The sequence below is a fragment of the Crinia signifera genome, chromosome 2 (assembly GCF_055691185.1).
Source record: "Crinia signifera chromosome 2, ASM5569118v1, whole genome shotgun sequence".
Taxonomy (NCBI): domain Eukaryota; kingdom Metazoa; phylum Chordata; class Amphibia; order Anura; family Myobatrachidae; genus Crinia; species Crinia signifera.
In genome coordinates this window covers 322204562-322228791 of record NC_139218.1, presented here as the reverse complement: position 1 = coordinate 322228791, position 24230 = coordinate 322204562, and the positions used below count along the sequence as shown (strand labels likewise).

Below are 24230 nucleotides of genomic sequence, written 5' to 3'. Positions count from 1 at the left end.
ATCAAAGGACCAGGTCCACTATTTATAGAAAAGCAAGATCCCATTCTCTGTCATTCTTTTTGTATGTTCAAAGGTGTTTCATGATCTCCAAAGAGCTACTGTACCGACTCACTAACTTTTGAAAGATAACATTTTTGGTTCAGTTGAATTTAGACAATAGATAGGTGGTGTTGCTCATAACTACCAATAAGATTCTAGATATAATTTCTACAGCTTAAAAAATAATAGACAGAATCGGAATCCCTACCACCAAACAACATCAATGTAGGAAGAGATTAAATTATAGTAAAGATGGATTAGCTCATCATTGATTCTTCTCTTTGCCGACAATAGTTTATGTCAGATTCACACTTGACCAAGCGTTGTTAAAGGAGAAAAGTAATATACAACGTTCAAACTTTTCTTACAATTTTCCTAGTAAATTCAACCACAGAATTTTTTCCTGAATTTCTCAATAAGGAACATTTGACCTAGGGGTGCCTTGAAAACATTTTGATGCTCTAGGGTGCCGTGATTCAAAAAAGTTTGGGAACCCCTGCTATAGCCAATTAAATATAACCCAACAAATAGCTGAAAATCCCAATTGGCCTCAATTCACCAGATTTCAATACAATTGCGACCGATTGTATAGATCCGATGCGCGTCCCGCTGGTGATTTTTCAGATCCTAGCTGCAGCAGGTAGGATTTGAAAAGGACCCCTTCAACTGGGTACGGATCGGGATCAGATTGTATGCAGATCTTGAGCAGATTGTGTGCTTCAAAAGATCATGAGACGATCATACGATCATCTCACGATCTGCATCGTTCTGGTGTATGTATGGGGCCTAACCTCCCTGGAGCTGCCGGTCGAGTTACCTCGCACTAGTGGATGGGCACCATTAGTGGATGCTTCATAAACTGAGACTGGTGCTGTACTATCAGCAATTTTACAAGCAATTGACTGTAGCTGAGCAGAACTATTCATTCACCATTATACCTAGAATTATCAGCTTTTGACTATCCCTTAAAGAATGTAGACATTTACTTAAGGGTACAGTGCAGCCAGTAACCATTGTGACTGTTCATTGCAACTGTGAAGATATTAAAGAATAAAAGACTTAAAAATGACTTAATTTGCCTGAATAACCCCAGTAGTTGTATGTGACACTGAATCCAAGTCGTATTGCCCATATTTAAAAAAAAATCTACTTTACTGGTCTTCCCAAAACAATGCTTACAAAACTACAATCTATTTGAATGCAACAGATAGACTATTTAAATAGTAAAACAAGTCTAGCGCTGCAAACCTACAATATTGTTTACAGTGATAATACTGGACCATAAAATTTATTATAAGTAGCTCTAGACCAGGAGTCCTCAAACTATTTTGCTCTGGGACCCGAACAGACAATAAAAATAATAACAGGACCCCAGCAAGTTACTGCAGAAGATCATCACATCACATGTGTAGTCAGCAGACAGCACATACATGGCAGCATTATGGAGGCACAAACTGATGTGAGGAGTCAATTCAACTGATTTTTTCAGATTTCTTGAATCCCTGACTGAGATTAGAAAAGTCATCAGCCTGATAGTCAGCAACATGGAGTCGCAACCCCATGCTGAGAAACTCGGGACCCACTTTGGGGTCAGGACCCACAGTTTGAGAACCACTGCTCTAGACCAATGCTCCGGTTTTGTTAGGGATTGCTCAAACAAATCCCAAAACAAAGCACATAGAGAAAAAAGAAAAAAATGCACAAGGCTAGAGTCTTAATCAATCAATTAATTAATTAATTAATTAATAATATTTATTAAAAGTAAAAATAATAAAATACTAATACTAATATAATAATAAAACCTTCTTTACTGGTCTTCCCAAAACAATGCTTACAAAACTACAATATATTTAAATGCAGCATAGACTATTTTCCCTAATAAACTGTTGTTCTTCATATAACCCTTTCACACTGACAAATATTTCCTGGGTTATTGCACATGAACGTGCATCAACCCGGGAAATTTGTCAGTGTGAAAGGGTCCTGGTAGATGATGCCGGGTCCAGCGTTACAGGATTTCTACCCAGGTCTTGACCTGGGTTGGACCCGGAACGCTTGCAGGTCCAGGCGCAGTGTGAACGGATATCCTGGGTCGACGTGAACCGGGTCCCGTTCACTGCAGTGTAAGGGCTGTTTCACACAGTACGGTTCCTGCCGCACGGTGAAATCCCGTACGGCCAGGGAGCCGTGCCGCACTCAGCAGTTGTGAATGGACACTATTGTGTCCATTCACACGGGACGGCCACGGCCCGGCCGCACGGCTGCAGCCGGATCCCCCCACTGGAAGGGACGGCTGCCGGGCTGTGGCCATCCCTGCCATTATAAAATTCTGAGTGCGGCGCGGCTCCCTGACCGTACGGGATTTCACCGTGCGGCAGGAACCGTATTGTGTGAAACAGCCCTTAAGGCGCCACTGGAAGATGCCGACATCTCCCAGCGCCGGCCCCGCCTCAAGATGACGTCACCTGCCCAGCTTTATGCCGGGTCAGATGGCTAGTGTGAAAGCGCGTGCAAGTTGGATTGCAGACAGGATTTTGTACACGGCTTGCATGTGTGAAAGGGGTATTACTGCATCCTCCATTCTGCTAGTCCCTAGGAAATACCTCCCCCAGGGGGAGGTTTGTATATCACCCTGGGAATGCAAATCTGACCTCTGATTGCAGAGAGAGCTTCACATGGGAAGTCATTCCCCTGCTATTACAGCAGCTCTCTCTGGCTACTAATTTCTGCAGTCATTGAAGTCCATAGAAGCCAGCTTGGAGTAGCTAGGAGCTCACCACCTGTGTAACTAGACCTACCCTTGGTGACTGGGAGGTCAGGGAGGAGGTGAATCATTCCAGACACAATACTGACCACCAGCAAGACAGGCAAGAAACTGCCGCTGTTTGCTTCTATTTTTCAAATTCAACAATAAATGTTATATACAGTACTAACTCTACACTGCAAAACATTTTCATCTTTCATCCACACTTATCACCTGCTCCCTCTCATAGTTACATTGCTTTTCTTTGGGTTTCATAAACTACGTGGCATGCCCTCCCTGTCAAAACTTTTTTTTTGTTCCAATCTTTCACTGAAAATACAACCACTCTATACCACAACTACAAGTACATTTCTGTAGGTAAATGAATGTATGAAATAGAACTGGCCATTATGAGTGGGCATGTCTGGCTTTGCCTGAGAAGCATGCATTGGCGGATTTAGGGGGGGGGGGGGGCACCAGGCACGTGCCCCCCCCTCTGTCATTTCATTTGTAGCTGAGGACCAGGGCTTTCAAACGAGCCCAGCCCCATGTCTCTAGCCCCCCGGGAACCGGAGATATCGCCTGGCAAAGCTGTAATGTTTTCCCCATAGGATAATATGGGACCCGTTAATTCCGACCCCCACTTGGTTCCGATGGCTGCCAGTTCCCCCCCTGGTATCACAGAAGATATCATTCAATTCCAAATCGCTGGGCCTTCAATAAGATACCAGGCTGGTCCATATCGGTCAATCGGTTCCAGAGATATTGCGGGTAAACCGATTTTTTTATTTTTGAAATGTAATTTCATGGCTGTTCATGTTCTTTGAAGGCAGATTACTCTGGAACCAAACATTCCAGTTTCACTGGACCAAAATCATTCAAAGCACACTCAAAAGTTCTTCAATATGATACTTGTCTCATGTAAATGGATCAGTTGGTTCCGAAGATATAGCCGGTGAAATGAGATAACTATTTAAAGGGGGGGCGGGGTGGTTTTCTCTCCCCCTCACACCAAAAAATGCAGGGACTAGGCTGGTGTAAAAGGGGCCAACCTGGGAATGCATTTTCTAGTGTGAAAGGGGTATTGGGGGAAATTTACTAATATGAAAAACCTAGTTTTTCGTATTAGTATTTTCCCTACGACTGCATACGACTGTTTCAGTCGTATGCAAAGTCGTGTTCCGGAGGGGGATTTACAAAGCAGTCATATACGACTGCTTTATAACCCACCGATGTCGTAGGAATTCGTATTAGCAGCCGTATATACGGCTGCTAATACGAACTATTTGTAGGCAGTCTGCACGGATCAGTCAGATCCGTGCAGGCTGCAAGGTGTAAAAAAAAAATTAAAGAAATAAATTTGTAAAAAAAAAACGGCGTGGGGTCCCCCCCACAGCCGAAACCAGCACCAGGCTGACAGAGCCTGGAGCCGGTAATTAAAAATCAGGGAACCTGACAAATAGGGGTTCCCTGATTTTTAACAACCAGCCCCAGGCTCCTGCTCTGGGGCTGGTTCCCAAAATACGGGGGACAAAATGACTAGGGGTCCCCCGTATTTTAAGAACCAGCCCCAGGCAAAACCAGCCAGCAGGGTAATGCCACAGCCGGGGGGAGACTTTTTATGCAAGTCCCCCCGGCCAAAGCATTAACCCTACCGACCAGTCAGCCTGGCCAGGGGCCCTGGGGGAGTGGGGACCCCCCCAATAAAGGGGTCCCCCCCCTCCAGGACTTACCTGACCAGGCTGAAGCCTGGTGCTGTCCTCGATGCCCCTGAACGATTGTTTTTTACTGTGGCACTACAAGTGCCAGCAAGCTGGGACTTGGAGAACCACAAGTCCCAGCCTGCTGGGCATTAAAGGGCCCGCTGGGTCTTGTAGTGCCACAGTAAAAAAAATAGTTAAATAAAACACACTGACACCCATTTTAAATAAAAGTTTAATACACACATTACACACATACTGATACTTACCTATCTTGATCCCGTTGGTAGGTCGCTGGTTACGGTGTCGGCGGCTCCGTGTCGGCGGCTCCGTGTCGGCGGCTCTGAGGTCGCCGTCCTGTCCGAGGATAATCCATGTTGGACCTGTGGAAGGAAATCCAACTCACCCAGGTCCTCCATGGATGGTCTTCTTTCTTCATCTGTCGACATCCAGGTCTTCTGGCAGCTGCTGACAACTTCCAGCAGCTGCCGGCATCTCCCGCGACGCTCCTTGGCTTTCAGAGCCGGAGAGATCCTTCCTCTTCGGCGTCTGGGCTCAGAATGAATTCTGGCCAATCAGGAGCCGCCTAGCCGCCTAGCGGCCAATCAGGAAAGACCTTTCCTGATTGGCTGCTAGGCGGCTCCTGATTGGCCAGAATTCATTCTGAGCCCAGACGCCGAAGAGGAAGGATCTCTCCGGCTCTGAAAGCCGGGGAGCGTCGCGGGAGATGCCGGCAGCTGCTGGAAGTCGTCAGCAGCTGCCAGAAGACCTGGATGTCGACAGATGAAGAAAGAAGACCATCCATGGAGGACCTGGGTGAGTTGGATTTCCTTCCACAGGTCCAACATGGATTATCCTCGGACAGGACGCCGACCTCGGAGCCGCCGACACGGAGCCGCCGACACCGGAGCCAGTGACCTACCAACGGGATCAAGATAGGTAAGTATCAGTATGTGTGTAATGTGTGTATTAAACTTTTATTTAAAATGGGTGTCAGTGTGTTTTATTTAACAATTTTTTTTACTGTGGCACTACAAGACCCAGCGGGCCCTTTAATGCCCAGCAGGCTGGGACTTGTGGTTCTCCAAGTCCCAGCTTGCTGGGGAGGCTTGCTGGCACTTGTAGTGCCACAGTAAAAAACAATCGTTTGTTCTATTTTTTACACCGCTATCAGCTCGATGCCCACCGCCCAGGGGCATCGAGGACAGCACCAGGCTTCAGCCTGGTCAGGTAAGTCCTGGAGGGGGGGGGGACCCCTTAATTGGGGGGATCCCCACTCCCCCAGGGCCCCTGGCCAGGCTGACTGGTCGGTAGGGTTAATGCTTTGGCTGGGGGGACTTGCATAAAAAGTCTCCCCCCGGCTGTGGCATTACCCTGCTGGCTGGTTTTGCCTGGGGCTGGTTCTTAAAATACGGGGGACCCCTAGTCATTTTGTCCCCCGTATTTTGGGAACCAGCCCCAGAGCAGGAGCCTGGGGCTGGTTGTTAAAAATCAGGGAACCCCCATTTGTCGGGTTCCCTGATTTTTAATTACCGGCTCCAGGCTCTGTCAGCCTGGTGCTGGTTTCGGCTGTGGGGGGGACCCCAGTCCGTTTTTTTTTTATTTATTAAATTTTTCTATTTTTTGACACTGAAGCCTGCACGGATCTGACTGATCCGTGCAGGCTAAAACGCAAATAGAACAGGAAAATGGTGTTCTATTTTCCTGTCGTATTTGCGTGGGTGTTTTACACCACTAAGCAGCCGTATTATCAGTACGGCTGCTTAGTAAATCAGAAACCACCATTCTTTTGAATGGTGATTTCTGTCGTATCCTATCGATGGTGTAGACATTCGTATTTGTAAATACAAATACGAATGTTCCATCTTTAGGACTACGAATTGTTGTATTTTTGGGATTGTAAATCCCGAAAATACAAATTCGTAAAAAAAAGGTGTATTTCTCCCTACAAATACACCTTTTTTCTACGAATCCATTTTGGTAAATGTCCCCCATTATTTCAAATAGCCGGGACCTGTAGTGCTCTGAATACAGCCAGGCTCTGCCACTGTCAGTGGCTATCACTTCTGCCTGGCGGCGGCTGTCCCCCATTTACCACGAACATGTATTCCCCCTTGGCAAAGAGCATGTAATCCACCATGGCAATGAGCATGGAACCTCGCAATGAGCATGGAACCCTTGGCAATGATCAAGTAGATAAGCAGCACTTATGTAGCATAATTTTTAATAGGCATTTTGGTGTTTGGCATAATACATAATGGACATAATGGCGTGCAACTTAACGTGTAATGGACATTATGGTGTAAATGTTTAATGCGCGCCTTTGGCGGACAATGTCCCTGTTTATGAAGCGTATTGTGAATTTTGACTTAATCTGTGTGGCATTATGTGAATTCTGGCTCAATCCGTGTGGCATTATGTAAATTTTGGCTCAATCCATGTGGCATTATGTGAATTTTGGCTCAATCCGTGCGGCATTATTGGAATTTTGGCTCAATCCATATGGCATTTTATGAATTTTGGCTCAATCCGTGTGGCATTATGTGAATTTTTGCTCAATCCATTTGGCATTATGTGAATTTTGGCTCAATCCGTGTGGCATCATGTGAATTTTGACACAATCATGTGGCATTATTTGAATTTTGGCTCAATCCATGTGGCATTATGTGAATTTTGGCTCATTCCATTTGGCATCATGTGTTAGGGGCAAGTATAATGGAGTCTAGTATTTTGTTGCATAATTTTGTAGAAGTTGTATATGGTGTGTACACTACACTCAAGGACACGCCCCCTGTTGATTGGCCATACCCCCTTTTCTGGTGCGTGCCTTAGGAGCGCGCACAACTACATCCTTCACTTTTGTTTCCATGGTGGGCCTGCGTACTTTAAATGCCAGGGCCTATTTTTAATCCCATACCCACCCTCTCTCTGCCACTCTCTTAGCATGTACACTGGCACCACTAACACTGCCCCTCCCCCACCCAAACCCTCTTTTATCATGGTGCCCCCCTGTCATTTTATCCTGGGTCCGCCCCTGGAAGCATGTCAAGTTTAACCTATATATATCTGTATCTGTTGATATCCGAAGGCATGCTCAGCATTAACACATGAAACCTATATTACTGTACAGAGCATGTCACCTGAGGGTGACATGTCACCATGGGACACAGGGGCAGATTTATTAAGTTTGGAGAAGAGATAAACTGGAGATAAAGCGGAGAAAAGGTAAAAGGAGATAAAGCACAGCCAGCTGTGTTTGAAAAAGACAGTTGGGAGCTGATTGGCTGTGCTTTATCTCCTTTTACCTTTTCTCCGCTTTATCTCCAGTTTATCTCTTCTCCAAGCTTAATAAATCTGCCCCACAGAGAGGCAATTCAAGACAAATAACAGCAACATTAGTATTTCATAGAGGGACGCTGGTGCACATCGAAGACACACACTGATATTTTTGTGGATGTGGCCTAGTGGGAAGGGGCGTGACTTATGGTTGCGGTGCTCCCCGAGGCCACGCCCCCAGTTTGGCTGATGTAAGGGCATGAATAGATGATGTGTGCATGCACTGCCGCCCGCCACGGGACACTGCTGGCCCCAGGCGGGATGCGGGAACGCCCCCAAAAACTGGGACGTTCCCGCGGATAGCGGGACAGTTGAGAGGTATGATATTTTGCCTTTTAAATGGCAGCACCATTGCTGTAACTTAGGGGGTGATTCTGAGGTACTTGTGTAATTTGGTGGCACCCCCGATCTCCATCGCGCAATGTTTTAATCGCATCGCATGCCATGCACCCGATGGCATGCGATGCGACGTGATTTTTGCCCCCTATGCGATGAAGGTTGTATAAGCACCCTAAAGGGTGCTTTTAAGCACACTAATGGGTGCTTACAATGTTAAATGCACCCCCACGCCACCCCCCCACTATAAACGTGAACCCGAAGCGTGGCGAGCGCAGCGAGCCCGCGATGGGCGGCGGTACGCATCCTCCAACCTTTTCATACCCCCACTATCTACGTCGGCGTGGAGTTGAGAATAGAAAGTGTGGCGAGCGCAGTGAGCCACCGAGCCCAAAGCGTGGCGAGCGCAGCGAGCCCCGCAAGGGGACGCGGATACCTTCACAGGTATCGGAGTCCCCTCGCATCCTTCACAGGTATCCGCGTCCCCTCGCAGGGCTCGCTGCGCTCGCCACGCTTTGGGCTCGGTGGCTCACTGCGCTCGCCACACTTTCTATTCTCAACTCCACGCCGACGTGGATAGTGGGGGTATGAAAAGGTCGGAGGACGCGTACCTCCGCCCCTCGCGGGCTTGCTGTGCTCGCCACGCTTCGGCGGGGGGGTGCATTTAACATTGTAAGCACCCATTAGGGTGCTTATACAATGTTTAATCGCATCGCATTGTATGGCATTGTATGCCATATACAATGTCATACAATTTAAAAATTGTATGGCATTGTACAATATCGCGCGATATCGCATCACATACAATCGCTTGCCTTATGGTATGTGATGCGATGGGCGCCGCCAAACTACACAAGTACCGATTCGGATTAGCTTGATAAGCTTTGCAGCTCGCAGTTTACCGAGCACCTGTGTCTCCTTCGCGCCAAATACCCCCCACCGCCATTTCCCCTCACAACAATTTGAGGGGATGTGCAAAAAACACACTTTCCCTCGCATGCTGCTGCTGCAGGACAAATCATTAAATGAAACTTCTAACATCGGGGCAGGGGCTGAATTCAGATCACTACGAGTGATCCTAAATCGACCCCTTATACCCAAAAAAAGCAAATTTTACCATTACAATCTAGTTGGACCAACATGCAATATAACTTAACCTCATGTATTGGAGCAACTAGGTCCTTAAATTTCAAAAAAATTAACTTTGGAAGGTTCGAGGAGTCCTTAAAGGATATAAACTGGAAGGAATTATTTAGAGGTATGGATACAACTAAAAGGTGGCAAACTGTTTAAACAAGATGGGACACCGGAATCATATGCCGCATGTAAAGAATGTAATAAGAAATGTAAAAATACATCAAGGTGGCTTAATTAGAGACGGGATGTCACAAACTTGGGGTGCACTACCACTCGGGGATTGGCTAGACCTGACACAGGGGCGCGGAGTCTAACCGTGCCGGGGGTTTTCTGCCAGTGACCCCTCCAAGCGGGATATGGGCTTCTGCGGCACCCGACACGTCGGTCGCGGCCCCCTGGTCAGGTTCCCCGTATGAGTGGCGGTAGCTTGTGAAATATGGAAGCGTGGTCGTCTAGCCGAGTTGGTATCAGTGCGGGCAAGTAGGAACACAAGGGAAAGGCAAAGGAGTATCCAAGGACAGGCCGGGTCATACACTGGAAGCACAGTTCGCGGTACACTGGGATAAGGCTTAAGAATAGTCAAACGGCAAGCTGGGTCATACACAGAGTCACTGGACACGGTACCAAAGGATCAGGCAGGAGAATAGTCAGGAAACAAGCCGAGGTCAAATATGGTAATCAGGAAACTGGTAATATACTAAGCACAAGGACGCTGGAGCTGGTGTGAACCTATACTCTGGCAGCTTCTGTCTCCCAGAGGCTGCCCTTTATAGGAAGCACAGGGAACTCACAGGTGAACTAATCAGTGGGCTGAGCATGCTCAGTTTACACTGAACTCTCCTGCAGGAGAGAGTTACCAGGTGTTACTAATTAGCTGAGCTCAGATCTCACAACACAGTTCAACTATACAGAGCTGTCAGCAGCAAGGACTCCTCCAGGTGCTGTAATTAGCAAAGCTCAGGCCACACAGAACTTCCTTGCAGCATGGAGCAGGCTGAACAGACAGGAGAAGCCACAAACCAGGTAAGAAACAAACAATAACTGAATGTTGTGACATTACCCTCCCCTCTAGGGGTGGGCTCCGAACACCCCACATGGATACTTTCAAGGTCGTCTGCGGTGCTTCGTCTTTTTGGAAGATTGTTTGGATTTGCTTGATTGAGATGTGGCCTTTGGCTCTACAAAACGGGCAGTAGAGAATATTGAACGTCCCAACAAAGCAGTGACATCATGATCTGAGCCACACTCTGAACTTGAATCCTTGTCCATGATCAGTGTAGGGAGTTCTTGAGGATCCACCACCAACTTGGAAGAACCTACACATATAACTCCACCTCTTAAATCCAAGGAATCGGGTCTCAAAAAATTTTTTGGAGATGCTCTGGGAATTTTAGAATGTAGTCTAGCTGACTCACCACTCTGACTGACCTCAGGTGCGGAAAGGATAGATCTCTCACCAGGAGTCTTTGGTCCAAATCTTTCAACCACAGCCCTGGAAAAAGAAATTAGGTCTTTTAGCCTGGGATCATGAGTCTCAATGAGTGGACTAACCCACTCCATGGCTTTTCCCTTGAATGACAACACTAAGTATTTGACAATATTTGCCAAATTAACCCCAGAGGATGGATCAGAGTTCATGGCATCTAAATAATAGTCTGCTAGGGCTTGGAAATGGGTGAGATCTCCATCAAATTGGACGAACCGAGGCTCTTTAGATGGATCTAATTGAACTGGATTCCTCTGAAGAATGGACTGGGAGGACAGTTTGGGTAGGGACTTCCAGCACGGCAGGTAAATCTTCCTGAATGGCAGGCACTGGAACCTTAGAGACCCTGATGGTACTGGAGACAGGTCCGGAGGCTGCGGAGGAAGACCCGGAGACCTTGAAGGCAGGCCCGTAGGCCATGGAGACTGGCCCGGAGGCTGTGGAAACTGGCCCGGAGGCTGTGGAGACTGGCCCGGAGGCTGCGGAGACTGGCCCGGAGGCCGCGGAGACTGGCCCGGAGGCCGCGGAGACTGGCCCGGAGGCCGCGGAGACTGGCCCGGAGGCCGCGGAGACTGGCCCGGAGGCCACGGAGACAGGCCCGGAGGCCGTGGCACATAGGTCCTCATGCCCGGAGGCAAGGGCAGATGGGTCCTCATGCCCGAAGGCAAGGGCAGATGGGTCCTTATGCCCAAAGGCAAGGGCAGATGGATCTCTACTGGGAGTGACACACTCGGAACTCCCGTCTGGAGTGAAGGACTCGGAACCCCCATCTGGGGTGATTGGCTCGGAATCCCCTTCTGAGGTGATTAACTCGGAACCCCCATCTGGGGTGATTAACTGGGGACACCCTTCTTGGGTGCTTAACTCGGAACCCCCTCCTGGGGCGACGGACTCGGAACCCCCACCTGGGGCGACGGACTCGGAACCCCCACCTGGGGCGACGGACTCGGAACCCCCACCTGGGGCGACGGACTCGGAACCCCCACCTGGGGCGACGGACTCGGAACCCCCACCTGGGGCGACGGACTCGGAACCCCCACCTGGGGCGACGGACTCGGAACCCCCACTTGGGGCGACGGACTCGGAACCCCCACTTGGGGCGACAGACTCGGAACCCCCACTTGGGGTGACAGACTCGGAACCCCCACTTGGGGTGATAGACTCGGAACCCCCACTTGGGGTGATAGACTCGGAACCCCCACTTGGGGTGACATACAGAGCCCCTTCTTGAGGCAAAGTGCTCGGTGGCCCCACTTGGGAAGCCACACTCAAAGACTCCTCCTTGGGTGTGATGACCAGAGGGTCCTTTTGGGGTGCAACACTCGGAGATTCCTCTTTGGGTAATGAATTCAGAAGCCCTTTTCGGGGTACCACCTTCAGAGACACCTCTTGGGGTGCAGTGCTTAGGAAACCCACCTGGGGCGCAATGCTCAGAGACCCTGTTTGGGGTGTGGTACTCTGAGACCCTGCTTGGAGCCTGACAGTCTGAGACCCCTCCTGGTGCACGACACTCTGAACCCCTTTCTGTGGCTTGAAGCTTTGAGAACCCTACTGGGAAATTACTCTCCGAAACCTCATCTGAGGTGAAGTACTCTGTATCCCTTCTTGGGGCTCACTATTCTGAGATTTCTCTAGGAACTCGACGCTGTGAGGATCCACTTGGGGTGTAGCACTTTGATGCCCCTTCTGGAGCACAACACTTGGAAACCCTTCCTGGGGCAAAATGCTTGGGGATACCCCCATTGGGGTTGGAGACTTTGGGCCTCTAGATGTGTACAGACCCCCACTTGGGTCTGGGACCGACAGGATCTCCTCTTGTGGCTTGCCCAAAATTTTACTGTCTTTATGTAAAACGATCTTAGTTCTGGGGCCCCAGTGATAACCACGGAACTTTTCCGGAGTGAGCATAGAAGCAGTACTCTTAATCCTGGCCTCACGGAGGGAACAATCCCCAATCAAATGGTTCTGGGCTCCACAATAGAAACATAAGTTCAAGGACCTGCGCCGCTGGCGTTCCTCATCTGTCAGCTGAGGACGAGGCCGACTCAGGAACCTGTCCTTACAAGACACAAATGCATCTGCCGATGGGGTTCCTGGACTGGAATCTAAGGGTCTAGCAGGTACCAAACCCATAGCGGAATCGCCAAGCAATTTAGTGACAAGGGTGAGGATGTTGGCCAGCAGCCCCTGTAACTGCTGTATTAGCTGGCGAAGCACTCCAATAGTGCCTGGATCTGATATAGCAGGTGTTGGAGAGGGTGGAGCGAAGTCCATTTGCTGCTGCAGAGTCTGCATGCTTTGCATAATCAGAGCTTGGTCCTGTTCTTGCTTGTTAACCCGGACCAGCAGGAGTTCCAGGAGTTCTTTCTGAGACAAACCACTAGCGGACTCCATATTCCAGTTGGGCCAGAGTATTCTGTCACAAACTTGGGGTGCACTACCACTCGGGGATTGGCTAGACCTGACACAGGGGCGCGGAGTCTAACCGTGCCGGGGGTTTTCTGCCAGTGACCCCTCCAAGCGGGATATGGGCTTCTGCGGCACCCGACACGTCGGTCGCGGCCCCCTGGTCAGGTTCCCCGTATGAGTGGCGGTAGCTTGTGAAATATGGAAGCGTGGTCGTCTAGCCGAGTTGGTATCAGTGCGGGCAAGTAGGAACACAAGGGAAAGGCAAAGGAGTATCCAAGGACAGGCCGGGTCATACACTGGAAGCACAGTTCGCGGTACACTGGGATAAGGCTGAAGAATAGTCAAACGGCAAGCTGGGTCATACACAGAGTCACTGGACACGGTACCAAAGGATCAGGCAGGAGAATAGTCAGGAAACAAGCCGAGGTCAAATATGGTAATCAGGAAACTGGTAATATACTAAGCACAAGGACGCTGGAGCTGGTGTGAACCTATACTCTGGCAGCTTCTGTCTCCCAGAGGCTGCCCTTTATAGGAAGCACAGGGAACTCACAGGTGAACTAATCAGTGGGCTGAGCATGCTCAGTTTACACTGAACTCTCCTGCAGGAGAGAGTTACCAGGTGTTACTAATTAGCTGAGCTCAGATCTCACAACACAGTTCAACTATACAGAGCTGTCAGCAGCAAGGACTCCTCCAGGTGCTGTAATTAGCAAAGCTCAGGCCACACAGAACTTCCTTGCAGCATGGAGCAGGCTGAACAGACAGGAGAAGCCACAAACCAGGTAAGAAACAAACAATAACTGAATGTTGTGACACGGGACATAAAATAGCCACAGATAGCTAATCTAATCCCCAAAAATTCTACAGTTATATAAACGGGAAAATATTGGCCCACTAAAAAATAAGCAAGGTACCCTGGTAATAGAAGGAAAAGAGAATAAATGCTCAGCTCTTGATTGCTCGGAAACTGTAGGTTTCAGTGAGGAAATACCTGTAAGTCAAAAATAGATTACAGAACCTAAATAGTAACAAATCTAGCCCAGACGAAATACACCCTAGGATACTAAAAGAATTGAGTTCTGTCATAGCACTACCATTATATCTGATATTCAAGGAATCAGTACCAAGGGACTGGTGCATAGCTAATGTAGTACCAATATGGAAAAAAGGTAGCAAAACTAACCCTGAAAATTATAGACTGGTCAGCCTTACATCCACTGTGGGGAAAATATTAGAAGGAATAATAAGAGAAAGTATCCAAAATTTCTTAGAACAGGAGAAGGTGATAAGTAAGGCTCAGCATGGGTTCGTCAAAAATAGATCATCTCAGACTAATTTATCTAGCTTCTATGAGGAAGTCAGTAGGGGGCTGGATTTAGGGAAATCTGTTGATGTAATACTGCTTGATTTCACTAAAGCTTTTTAAATGAAATTTAGTAGGGATATTAATTCAGGAGAGGATGTGGATACACTACAAAGTGACTTAATTAAACTGCAAAGGTGGAAAATGCAGTTTAATGTTGATAAGTGTAAAGTAATTCATTTTGGGAACAAAAATGAACAAGCTAATTATAGGCTAAATGGAACTTTTATAGGGAATTCTGCTGTAGAGAAGGACTTGGGGGTCATCATAGATGAAAAATTGGGTAATAGTGCACACTGCTCAAGTGCAGCAGCAAAAGCAAACCGGACACTGGCATGCATTAAAAGGGGTATAGATTCAAGGAATGCCAAAGTGATAGTGCCTGTTTACAAGGCATTGGTGAGACCACACTTGGAATACTGTGTTCAGTTCTGGGCACCACACCTTCAAAAGGACATAAATGAATTGGAACAGGTACAGAGAAGGGCGACTAAGCTAGTAAAAGATCGTGAATCAGTAGACTACAAAGATAGGTTAATCAGGCTGAATATGTTTTCACTAGAGAAACGGAGGTTGAGAGGTGATATGATGGTACTTGTTTCCTAGCACGGCCACACCGATTTTGATCGGGTTGGTCGTGTCGGAAAAAATTGCGTCGGTCGCATCGCATGCGACCAAATCGCATGCGATGCGACTGCCGCGATGGACCCGATTTTCACATTGATTATTTACAATTTACACTTCTCCGGCAATTTAGAAGTCTAGATTTAGACGTCTAAATTCAGACTCCCTGCAGTCCTGCGCACCGCTGACAACCCGGCAATTTACACTCCTCCGGCAATTTAGAAGTCTAGATTTAGACGTCTAAATCCAGACTCCCTGCAGTCCTGCGCACCGCAGCCAACCCGGCAATTTACACTCCTCCGGCAATTTAGAAGTCTAGATTTAGACGTCTAAATCCAGACTCCCTGCAGTCTCCTCCTGCAATTTAGAAGTCTAGATTTAGACGTCTAAATCCAGACTCCCTGCAAACCGCTAAGATGGGGGCATCTAAATTTAGTAGGGTCTAGGAGTACACTATTAAACCTGTTCACAATGACACTAGTCGACGTAACAGCTGTCGAACTTGTTAATTCCACTATCCACGCCAACCCGAAGCGTGGCGAGCGCAGCGAGCCCACGAGGGGCGGCGGTACGCGTCCTACGACCTTTTCAAACCCCCACTATCCACGTCGGCGTGGAGTTGATTTTATAAAGTGTGGCGAGCGGACGCGGATACCTGTGAAGCCCGCGAGGGGACGCGGATACTTGTGAAGGTATCCGTGTCCCCTCGTGGGGCTCGCTGCGCTCGCCACGCTTCGGGCTCAGTGGCTCGCTGCGCTCGCCACACTTTATAAACTCAACTCCACGCCACCCCTCGCGGGCTCGCTGCGCTCGCCACGCTTCGGGTTGGCGTGGATAGTGGAATTATCAAGGTCGACAGCTGTTACGTCGACTACTGTCATTGTGAATAGGTTTAATAGTGTACCCCTAGACCCTACTAAATTTAGATGCCCCCATCTTAGCGGTTTGCAGGGAGTCTGGATTTAGACGTCTAAATCTAGACTTCTAAATTGCCGGAGGAGTGTAAATTGCCGGGTTGTCAGCGGTGCGCAGGACTGCAGGAAGTCTGAATTTAGACGTCTAAATCTAGACTTCAAAATTGCCTTATTTTAACATTGAAGCCTATGGCAAAATCGGGTCCATCGCGTCGGTCGCGTCGCGTGCCATGTTAATGCACACGACCGACGCGATGGACCCGATTTTGCCTTTGCCGGCAAAATGGACCTGATTTCAAAGGAAATCGGGTCCATCGTGTACCTTAACTTGAAGATACACGATGGACAAGATTGTGGCCGTGCTAGGAAACAAGTACCGATATGATTAGTATGTTCAAATACAGGATTAGGAATCATATGGAAATGGGAGCTGATTTGTTTACTAACAGGCCTATACTTAGGACACGCGGGCATGTACTGAGGCTCAAGGAAAATAAATTCCGCACTGAATATAGAAGAGGATGCTTCACCATTAAAACAGTAACATTCTGGAACTCATTGCCGGTGGGGGGTGGTTACAGCAACTACTGTTAATGAATTTAAATGGTTACATTTTTGCCCACTAAGGGAATCCTATAGATATGTCTTTAGGTCCATACACAATGGGCAACTATGCCCAGCGTGTATGGACAGCGATGATCGCTATCATCTCTGGGGGGAAAGCCGCTCAGTGCATACACAGCGCAGCGCTGTGCAAAGTCTCCTCAAAGTCGCTAATCTGCTGGTAATACCAGGTCGGATAATACCACATCGGGTGAAATCGGGCCAAATTGGATAATGCTTTATTCAAACAGTAAAAGTTTTTTTTCCCCATAGACATTTTTTGGTTGTAACATCCTGAGATGGCTATAACAATACACAAGGTGTGTCTGTACACATAGGGCCTTATTCTAGTTAACTCTTTCTGACAAAAACCTTATTAGATGGACAAAACCATGTGCACTGCAGGGGGGCAGATGTAAAATGTGCAGAGAGAATTAGATTTGGGTGAGTTATTTTTTTTTCTGTGCAGGGAAAATACTGGCTGCATTATTTGTACACTGCAATATAGATCTAACTTTGAGGTAAAACCCCACCCAAATCTAATTCTCTGCACAAGTAACATCTGCCTCACCTGCAGTGCACATGGTTTTGTCCATCTAAGAAGGAATTTGTCAGGAAGACTGAACTAGAATAAGGCCCATAGTACCACAAAAAGAGAACCCTTCAGGCAAATCAATTCAGGCAATTATTATCATTATTATTAATAAATTTTTTATTAATCTTACTGCAGCTGTAATTTACTTCTAGCAATAGGTGTTGACTATCCTATATAATAATACGCTAACACTGCTCCTCACCTGCTCCAGGCCACTAGATTGCATCTGACAAAGCAATTCAAGTGATGCTCCATTCGGCCACGCACTGCCACCGACACTGACATTACTGTCATGATGCGGCTAACATACCAACTTGTCAGTATGCTGGCAGTCAGAATACCTTTGCTGGGGGGTCAGGAAGAAGGCAAGTACACTTAACACCAGCATCCCAATGTATCTGCTGGTAAATGGTAAATTATAAAACCTATTGTACCACTTTTACACCAGAATGCTGGGTAGGGTTAGGGTGTTCCCTGCCTAAGACCCCATTTACACTGCACTTCAATCCGGGTTATTCCCTGGTTATGCCCTTTTACACTGAAAACGGATCAGCCCTGCCTTTCCTTGGCTGCTGTCATTAAAAATGACCTTTTTGGGCTGTTGACGATGAGGTCACAAGAAAGGGAACAGGAAACTCTTCAAGTTTTTTTTTTTATTAAGCTGAAAATATGCATAAAATCTTCATACATTTGTAATCTGTAAAGATGTTTTACATTACATTCATAATAAAAGATAAAGGTTCGTATGAATATGAACTTGCAAAAACTTGGAAAATAGACCAAAAGTAACACTTTGTGCCCAAAAAGTTTAACATCCTAGGATGCTTTATAAAACGATACATTACGAAAGCTGGTTAACAGGACCCCTAGTGCATGTTTTGACCTGGACTTTGAGAACCACTTGTATAAAAGTAACTATGTGTATATAAAAAACATAACCACATGACTGCTCCTATAGGAGATCACACAACCATAAATAAATAAAGAAATAAAGTGCAAACTTTTAAAAGATTGTCTTAAAAAATAAAGGGCAACCTTGTAAAAGATTTCCTAAAGAAATGAAGTGCAACCTTTTAGGAAAATTTTTAAGAGTACGCAACCTTAAGTCAAATTCCGGTACACGGAAAATTCTGGGGACTCTACGATTTGATGGTTGCTAACTGTACTACTAGGAGCACTAGTGCCATAGTTAATGTATTCTGGTGGCTGTTGGTTTGGTTGGGTGTTAGTAGATGTACCAGGATTGAAGCTGACCCCTCTATTGTAATGGTCATATCAGTTTGGTAGGTAGGTAGGGGACTGGTGGGGAAGTGGCACAGGCTCCATGAAAGCACAGGAAAATGTGTGTACTTAAAAATGACATTTGTCTCTTTTGCATAGCCATCAATTGAGACATAAATGCCTGCTGATTCTGTATCTCCGCTTCCAAATATTTGTCCATGCAAGCATCCTCCTTTGCTTGGGCATCAGAATCCAATTGGCGCAGATGTTCCACTATCATCGATGTCATCGATTTAGCCGCTTGTTCAGACCGGTTAAGGTTTTTCTTTTTGGCAGGAACACTGTACACTTCAAAAAAAAAAAAAAAAACAATCACATTAGACACTTCCATGACAAGTGATATATAAAAATAGCAGTATTGTTTGCATAAATGTGCTAGTGGCCTTCTTCCACCTGCATGCTAGCAACATTCTGCAACAGATACTGGGCGGCATCCCACCCCCAGTTTGTATTTCAGTGAAAAGGGCGTAAATAAAGAATTTCTACTTACAAGTAGAGCGTAATGGAGTGCTTTGTTTGGGGTGCGCCATCTGTTTGCTTCCACGACATCATCTATTGCTGCTTGGACACTGTCAGAATGCATAGAAAAGTCCATCCCGGGGAACAGTACCCACGTTATTTTTTTCAGCCCATTTACATCGTGCCCCGCCCTGGGCTGGAGCGGTAATATCCAGGGTCAAGGCTCTGGTGTAAAAGGGGTATTAAATAACTGGAAATAATCCACCCTATGATTATTACTTTGTGACTTACCTTGTGTATTTTGTTTTACAAAGTTTACTATGTATCTATCTGATCTAACACTATATGTATTACTTAAAATAGGCATTCTATCTGATTAAAATCTGCAGCTACTGTGAGTGTCATTGCTGGCCGATTAAAATGACCTTTGAGGACCCCATTGGCCAATACACAGAGGTAGGATTTTTCTTGATAACTTCAGGAAAAATCTGAGATAAATACATTCCCTTGTATGTAACACAATTTTTGTGTGTTAAACTTTTTTTCATGTAAGAAAAGGCTCAGTAACTTAATAGTTCCAGTTCCTGTGCAGTAAAATTAAAAGGGGCACATGAAGCAGAATCCCCAATAATAACACAGAATCTGTTAGCTGCAGTAATGTACCATATTTTTTTTATTTATATATATATATATATATATATATATATATATATATACACTAAGTACTCCTCCCCTCTATGAGGTAAAGTACCACCAGTGACCACTATAGGCCACCCGACGGACCAAATTACTCCTTTGTGTGCTAAAAGATGTCATAGCAGAAAGTAAAAGCAGTTTTTTGCAGGGACACTGGTCTGTTTCAAACCTGCTGTATATGTAGAGAGGGAGTTGTTTTGACGGGCCTTTAACTAGTAGCTAACAGAATACCACCCTTATACCACTTTCACATAGCAAATGCCGAGATTCAGCCGGGATTAGTACACGGGTCCATTCCGGGAGTGACCCGGCATTTGCAAGGCCGAATAACTGATGTCATCAGGGAGCAGGACAGAGCAGCAGTGCATAATGAGGACGTGTGAATGGGACCTGGGTTATCCATCCACACTGCTCAGCAACCCAATTTCGACCCGGGATTAACCCTTCTTTTAACCGGGGTCGGATTGGCAGGTTGCTGGGCACAGAATTTTTCAAAAGGCACTTTTACACCGCACAATAACCCGGGTCGACCTGGGTTATTTGTGCGCTATGAAAGGGGTATTAGTGTATTACATAATTAGATAAAAAGTATGCTATTGAATGTTTGGTACCAAATAGAGCAAGTCTCCAGGATAAAATGGAGCTTATATAAAATACATATTTATTTCTTAGTTTAAATGTGTATGCTAACACCTAACATAGAGCCTGAGAAAAAAGCTAGTCTATTGCCAGACATTAGTATTCCCATTATGTCTAAATAAATTGAGAATGTTGTTCAGTATTAAATAATCAGCTTGCAACATTGTTTGCTGAAACTGCTCATTATTCTAATTTCTATCCATAAAAAGTTTCATTACATGCAGTCAATTTACAAAGACCACAGTGCTCCAATGCATGTTTCATAAAGACATCTCTAATTCAATTGCACTACCTCATCCACACATGACACCGGCCATTCATGTACATGACCTTCCTCATGATTATGGGATGTCGTTTGTACTGCTATGTGAAAAAGCAGATGGGTCCCAATTATTGTTGACAGGAGCACTTAATTATGCTTCAGTAATTCCTGCTAAGCGGACTGCTCATAAGTATTATAAACTATTCTGAAAATAATAGAAAGAAGATTCCAAGATCTGTTTTTTTTGTTTGTTTTTTTATTTATGACCAATGAGGGTAAAAAATAAAATGGATTCATAATTTTTACGGATAGTTTAACTCTTAAGTAAGACAATAAATGTGTCAACTTCTCATCAAGCCAAATTGCCTGACAATAACAATTGGTGGCTGTCATTCAGATTTCTCCTTCTAGGAACTTAACCCCTTCCCCCTGAAAAGGTTTTCTGACACATATAAACCAAGGCCCTTTAGAAACTGTCAGAGGGGAGGAACAGGTGGTAGGTGCAGATTTATGGTATAGTGTCATGAAGTCCAAGCTACAAATGACATCATTGAGCCACGGTACTGCTCTCTTCTCCAGGGGATGTGGGCTGAAGCAGGAAACCTGGTCTACTGTCACATGATTCCAGGAGAGCTCCCCCAATTCAGGGGTCTCTTGGAAGTACAGTAAGTGGAAAGTAGTAGTAGACAAATATGCCATAACTAGTAAGCCCGCTCAAAGCAAAAGCTAGTCTGCTACCTTCTGTGTTTGAGAATGTGTGAGAAAGACATGTAGTTTCACTCTCTGCCAGCAGATGACAGTGGTTCGGAAACTCGCGGACACTAGACATATACAATATATATAGATTATTTTACTTCTAATCACATACTCTCCTCAAGCCTCAGTGCCTTCAAAAAAATCAAATAGTTTTGTTTATGGCACACTATTTTATTCTTCCTCTGTGCCCACTGGGAGGGTAAAGTATGAAAAAGTAAATAAAAAACAAAAAATCATGAAAAACTCAAGTCCACCCCATGTCGACCTTTTTCATGTTCACCTTTTGCTTGTGTCGACCTTTTAACTGTCGACCTACACACTGTCTAATTGCTGCATCCTTTCCGATTGGACAGAAAGATCTTTATGTGTGTACCCAGTTTAAGAATTGAACATTTGGCCCCCAAGGTGCTGGACTGTGTACTACTCAGTACCACCAACATAGAAAGCAGAGGATTTGTGAAAATGAACAAAGTAATTCTATGAAATTCCTCTAATTAAAAGCTTTGTTAATCTTGAAGGTCACACTAGACAATTCTTCTCCATTAGATAGACTTTTCCAGGCCATTAATTTCTTCTCCTTCAGGAATTAAACATGACATGGTAATCTGAGGTTATGTCCTCAGGAGAATAATCAATTTGAAATTTGGGAATATCAAAGTACTAAGTAGTCTATTTCATCCAGTGATTAATTAAAACTACCATGGGCCCTGGACACTGATCAACACATGAGATCTTTTGGTACTTGTTTCCTAGCAGGGCGCCACCGATTTTAATTGTATGAAATCGGGTCGCAAAAATCGGGTCGATCGCATCGCATGCAACCAAATCGCATGCGACGCGACCGACCTGATTTTTACATTGGAACCAATGTTAAATGGTCCCTGAGACCCGATTTTACATTGGCCCCAATGTTAAATGCCCCCCAGACCCCCATTTTTTAAATCCCCCCCCCCATTGTTAACGCCACGCCACGATCAACGTCAACCCGAAGCGTGGCGAGCGAAGCGAAGCGAGCCCGCGAGGGGAGGCGGTACGCGTCCTCCGACCTTTTCATACCCCCACTATCCACGTCGGCGCCAGAAGCGTGGCGAGCGCAGCGTGCCCCGCGAGGGGACGTGCATTACTTCAGAAGTATTATGTGTCCCCTCGCGGGGCTCGATGCGCTCTCCACGCTTCGGGCTCGATGGCTCGCTGCGCTCGCCGCACTATATATATAATCAACTCCACGCCGATGTAGATGGCGGGGGTATGAAAAGGTCGGAGCTCGCGTACCGCCGCCCCTCACGGGCTCGCTGCGCTCTCCACGCTTCGGGTTCACGTTGATCGTGGCGTTGCGTTAACAATGGGGGGGCATTTGACATAATTAACAATCAGGGTGGGTTTGCAATTAAAAACGTGTCTGGGAAGCATTTAACATTGGGTCCAATGTAAAATCGGATCTCAGGGACCCTTTTTACATTCGGTCCAATGTAAAAATCGGGTCTCAGGGACCCTTTTTACATTGGGTCCAATGTAAAAATCGGGTTGGTCGCGTCGCATCGCATGCCATTATAATGGCATGCGATGCAACCGATTTTCAAAGTGCGTTAAAACTTCTTTAAAGCCCGAAATCGGGTCGGTCGGGTCTCATCGCATACCTTAAATTTAGGTATGCGATGGGACCCGACGGGCGCCGTGCTAAGAAAGAAGGACCGATCTTTTAAGTGCGTCATTACCCGCTGAAAAAGTCATACATTATTTTACAATTCATACTGTTATCTCTGAATGTTTCATATGACATGTACATAAGTCATATGAAAATACATTGGTGAGGCAGTGTAACATAGGCTTCTGAGGTACTTTGGCCCCTTCCATCCTAACCCCTGCGCTGTCAACAGCACATAGGGTGCCCATACACGGTGCGATTCTTGCAGCGTGTACGGGCACCTATACACTGACTGCCTGACGCATTACAGTGCACATTGGTGACTCAGTACCCAGAGAGGCTGAATTGCTACTTACCCTTGCTGACCGTCGATGCTGGCTACAGAGCCCCGCTGTCAGCTGCTGTGTGCGGAGGAGGCAATTGTTTTGTGAATGCTCCAGCTGTCATTGCTCCCGCCCAAACCTGGAGACTAGTGCTACTGCTTGGGAATTGAAGGCGCAGCGCCGCCCAAGGAGGAGCAGCCTGTTGATAATGCTGCTACATAGAGTGGTGCCGCCCAGCCAAAGCTGTCATCCAGCTAGGATCCACAGCCTGAGAGAACAGGCGGGCCATGGGCTGGGCGCTCTGGACACTGTGTGGAAGGGGGCGGAACTGAGTTCTACCTTCAATTACTACTGCCGTAACTCAGTTCCTCCTGGTTCCGGCCCACGTTAGCCCCTGGTTAAGATCATGTGACACTTCAAGATATATTACAAAGACAGTAATTACCAAATTTTCTTTTTGGATTTTTATTACACTGGAATACTTTTGTAAAATAGTTTCCCTACTGGAGGAACTTGAGAAGATTTTCACAAGTAGTAGCAATTTATAACATTCATTACACTTGTGGCTCTCATACACTTTTGTACATGAAATTTACAGTGTAAATAACACTAAGGGCGGTATTCAATGTGAATACCTGCGAGGTGCAGCGAATCCTTTTTAGGATTCGCTGCACATTCGCCACGTTCCGGAGCCAGCGGGCTCCGGTATATAACGTGTCAGGGGCTCGCTGCCCCTGACCGGCGAATATGAGCTCCTGCGGCGAATGCCGCAGGGAGCCTGAGGAGGGTGCCAGGCAGAGAGATGGAAGTCTCTCTGCCTGTCCCTGAACGTTTGTGGGAGGCAGGTGGGCTCCCCGGGTGCCAGGCAGCACAGGCTGCCC

At 46.5% G+C, this 24230-nt stretch overlaps 1 protein-coding gene and 1 long non-coding RNA gene across 3 annotated transcripts in view; both read right to left on the bottom strand.

The window, feature by feature from the left end:
• Positions 1–24230, bottom strand: part of GDF11 (growth differentiation factor 11) — a 312820-nt gene that overhangs the window by 251187 nt on the left and 37403 nt on the right. The gene's annotated exons all lie outside the window — the stretch shown is intronic.
• The window catches only part of LOC146057680 (uncharacterized), a 29697-nt gene that overhangs the window by 3799 nt on the left and 1668 nt on the right, over positions 1–24230 (bottom strand). The window lies entirely within an intron of this gene.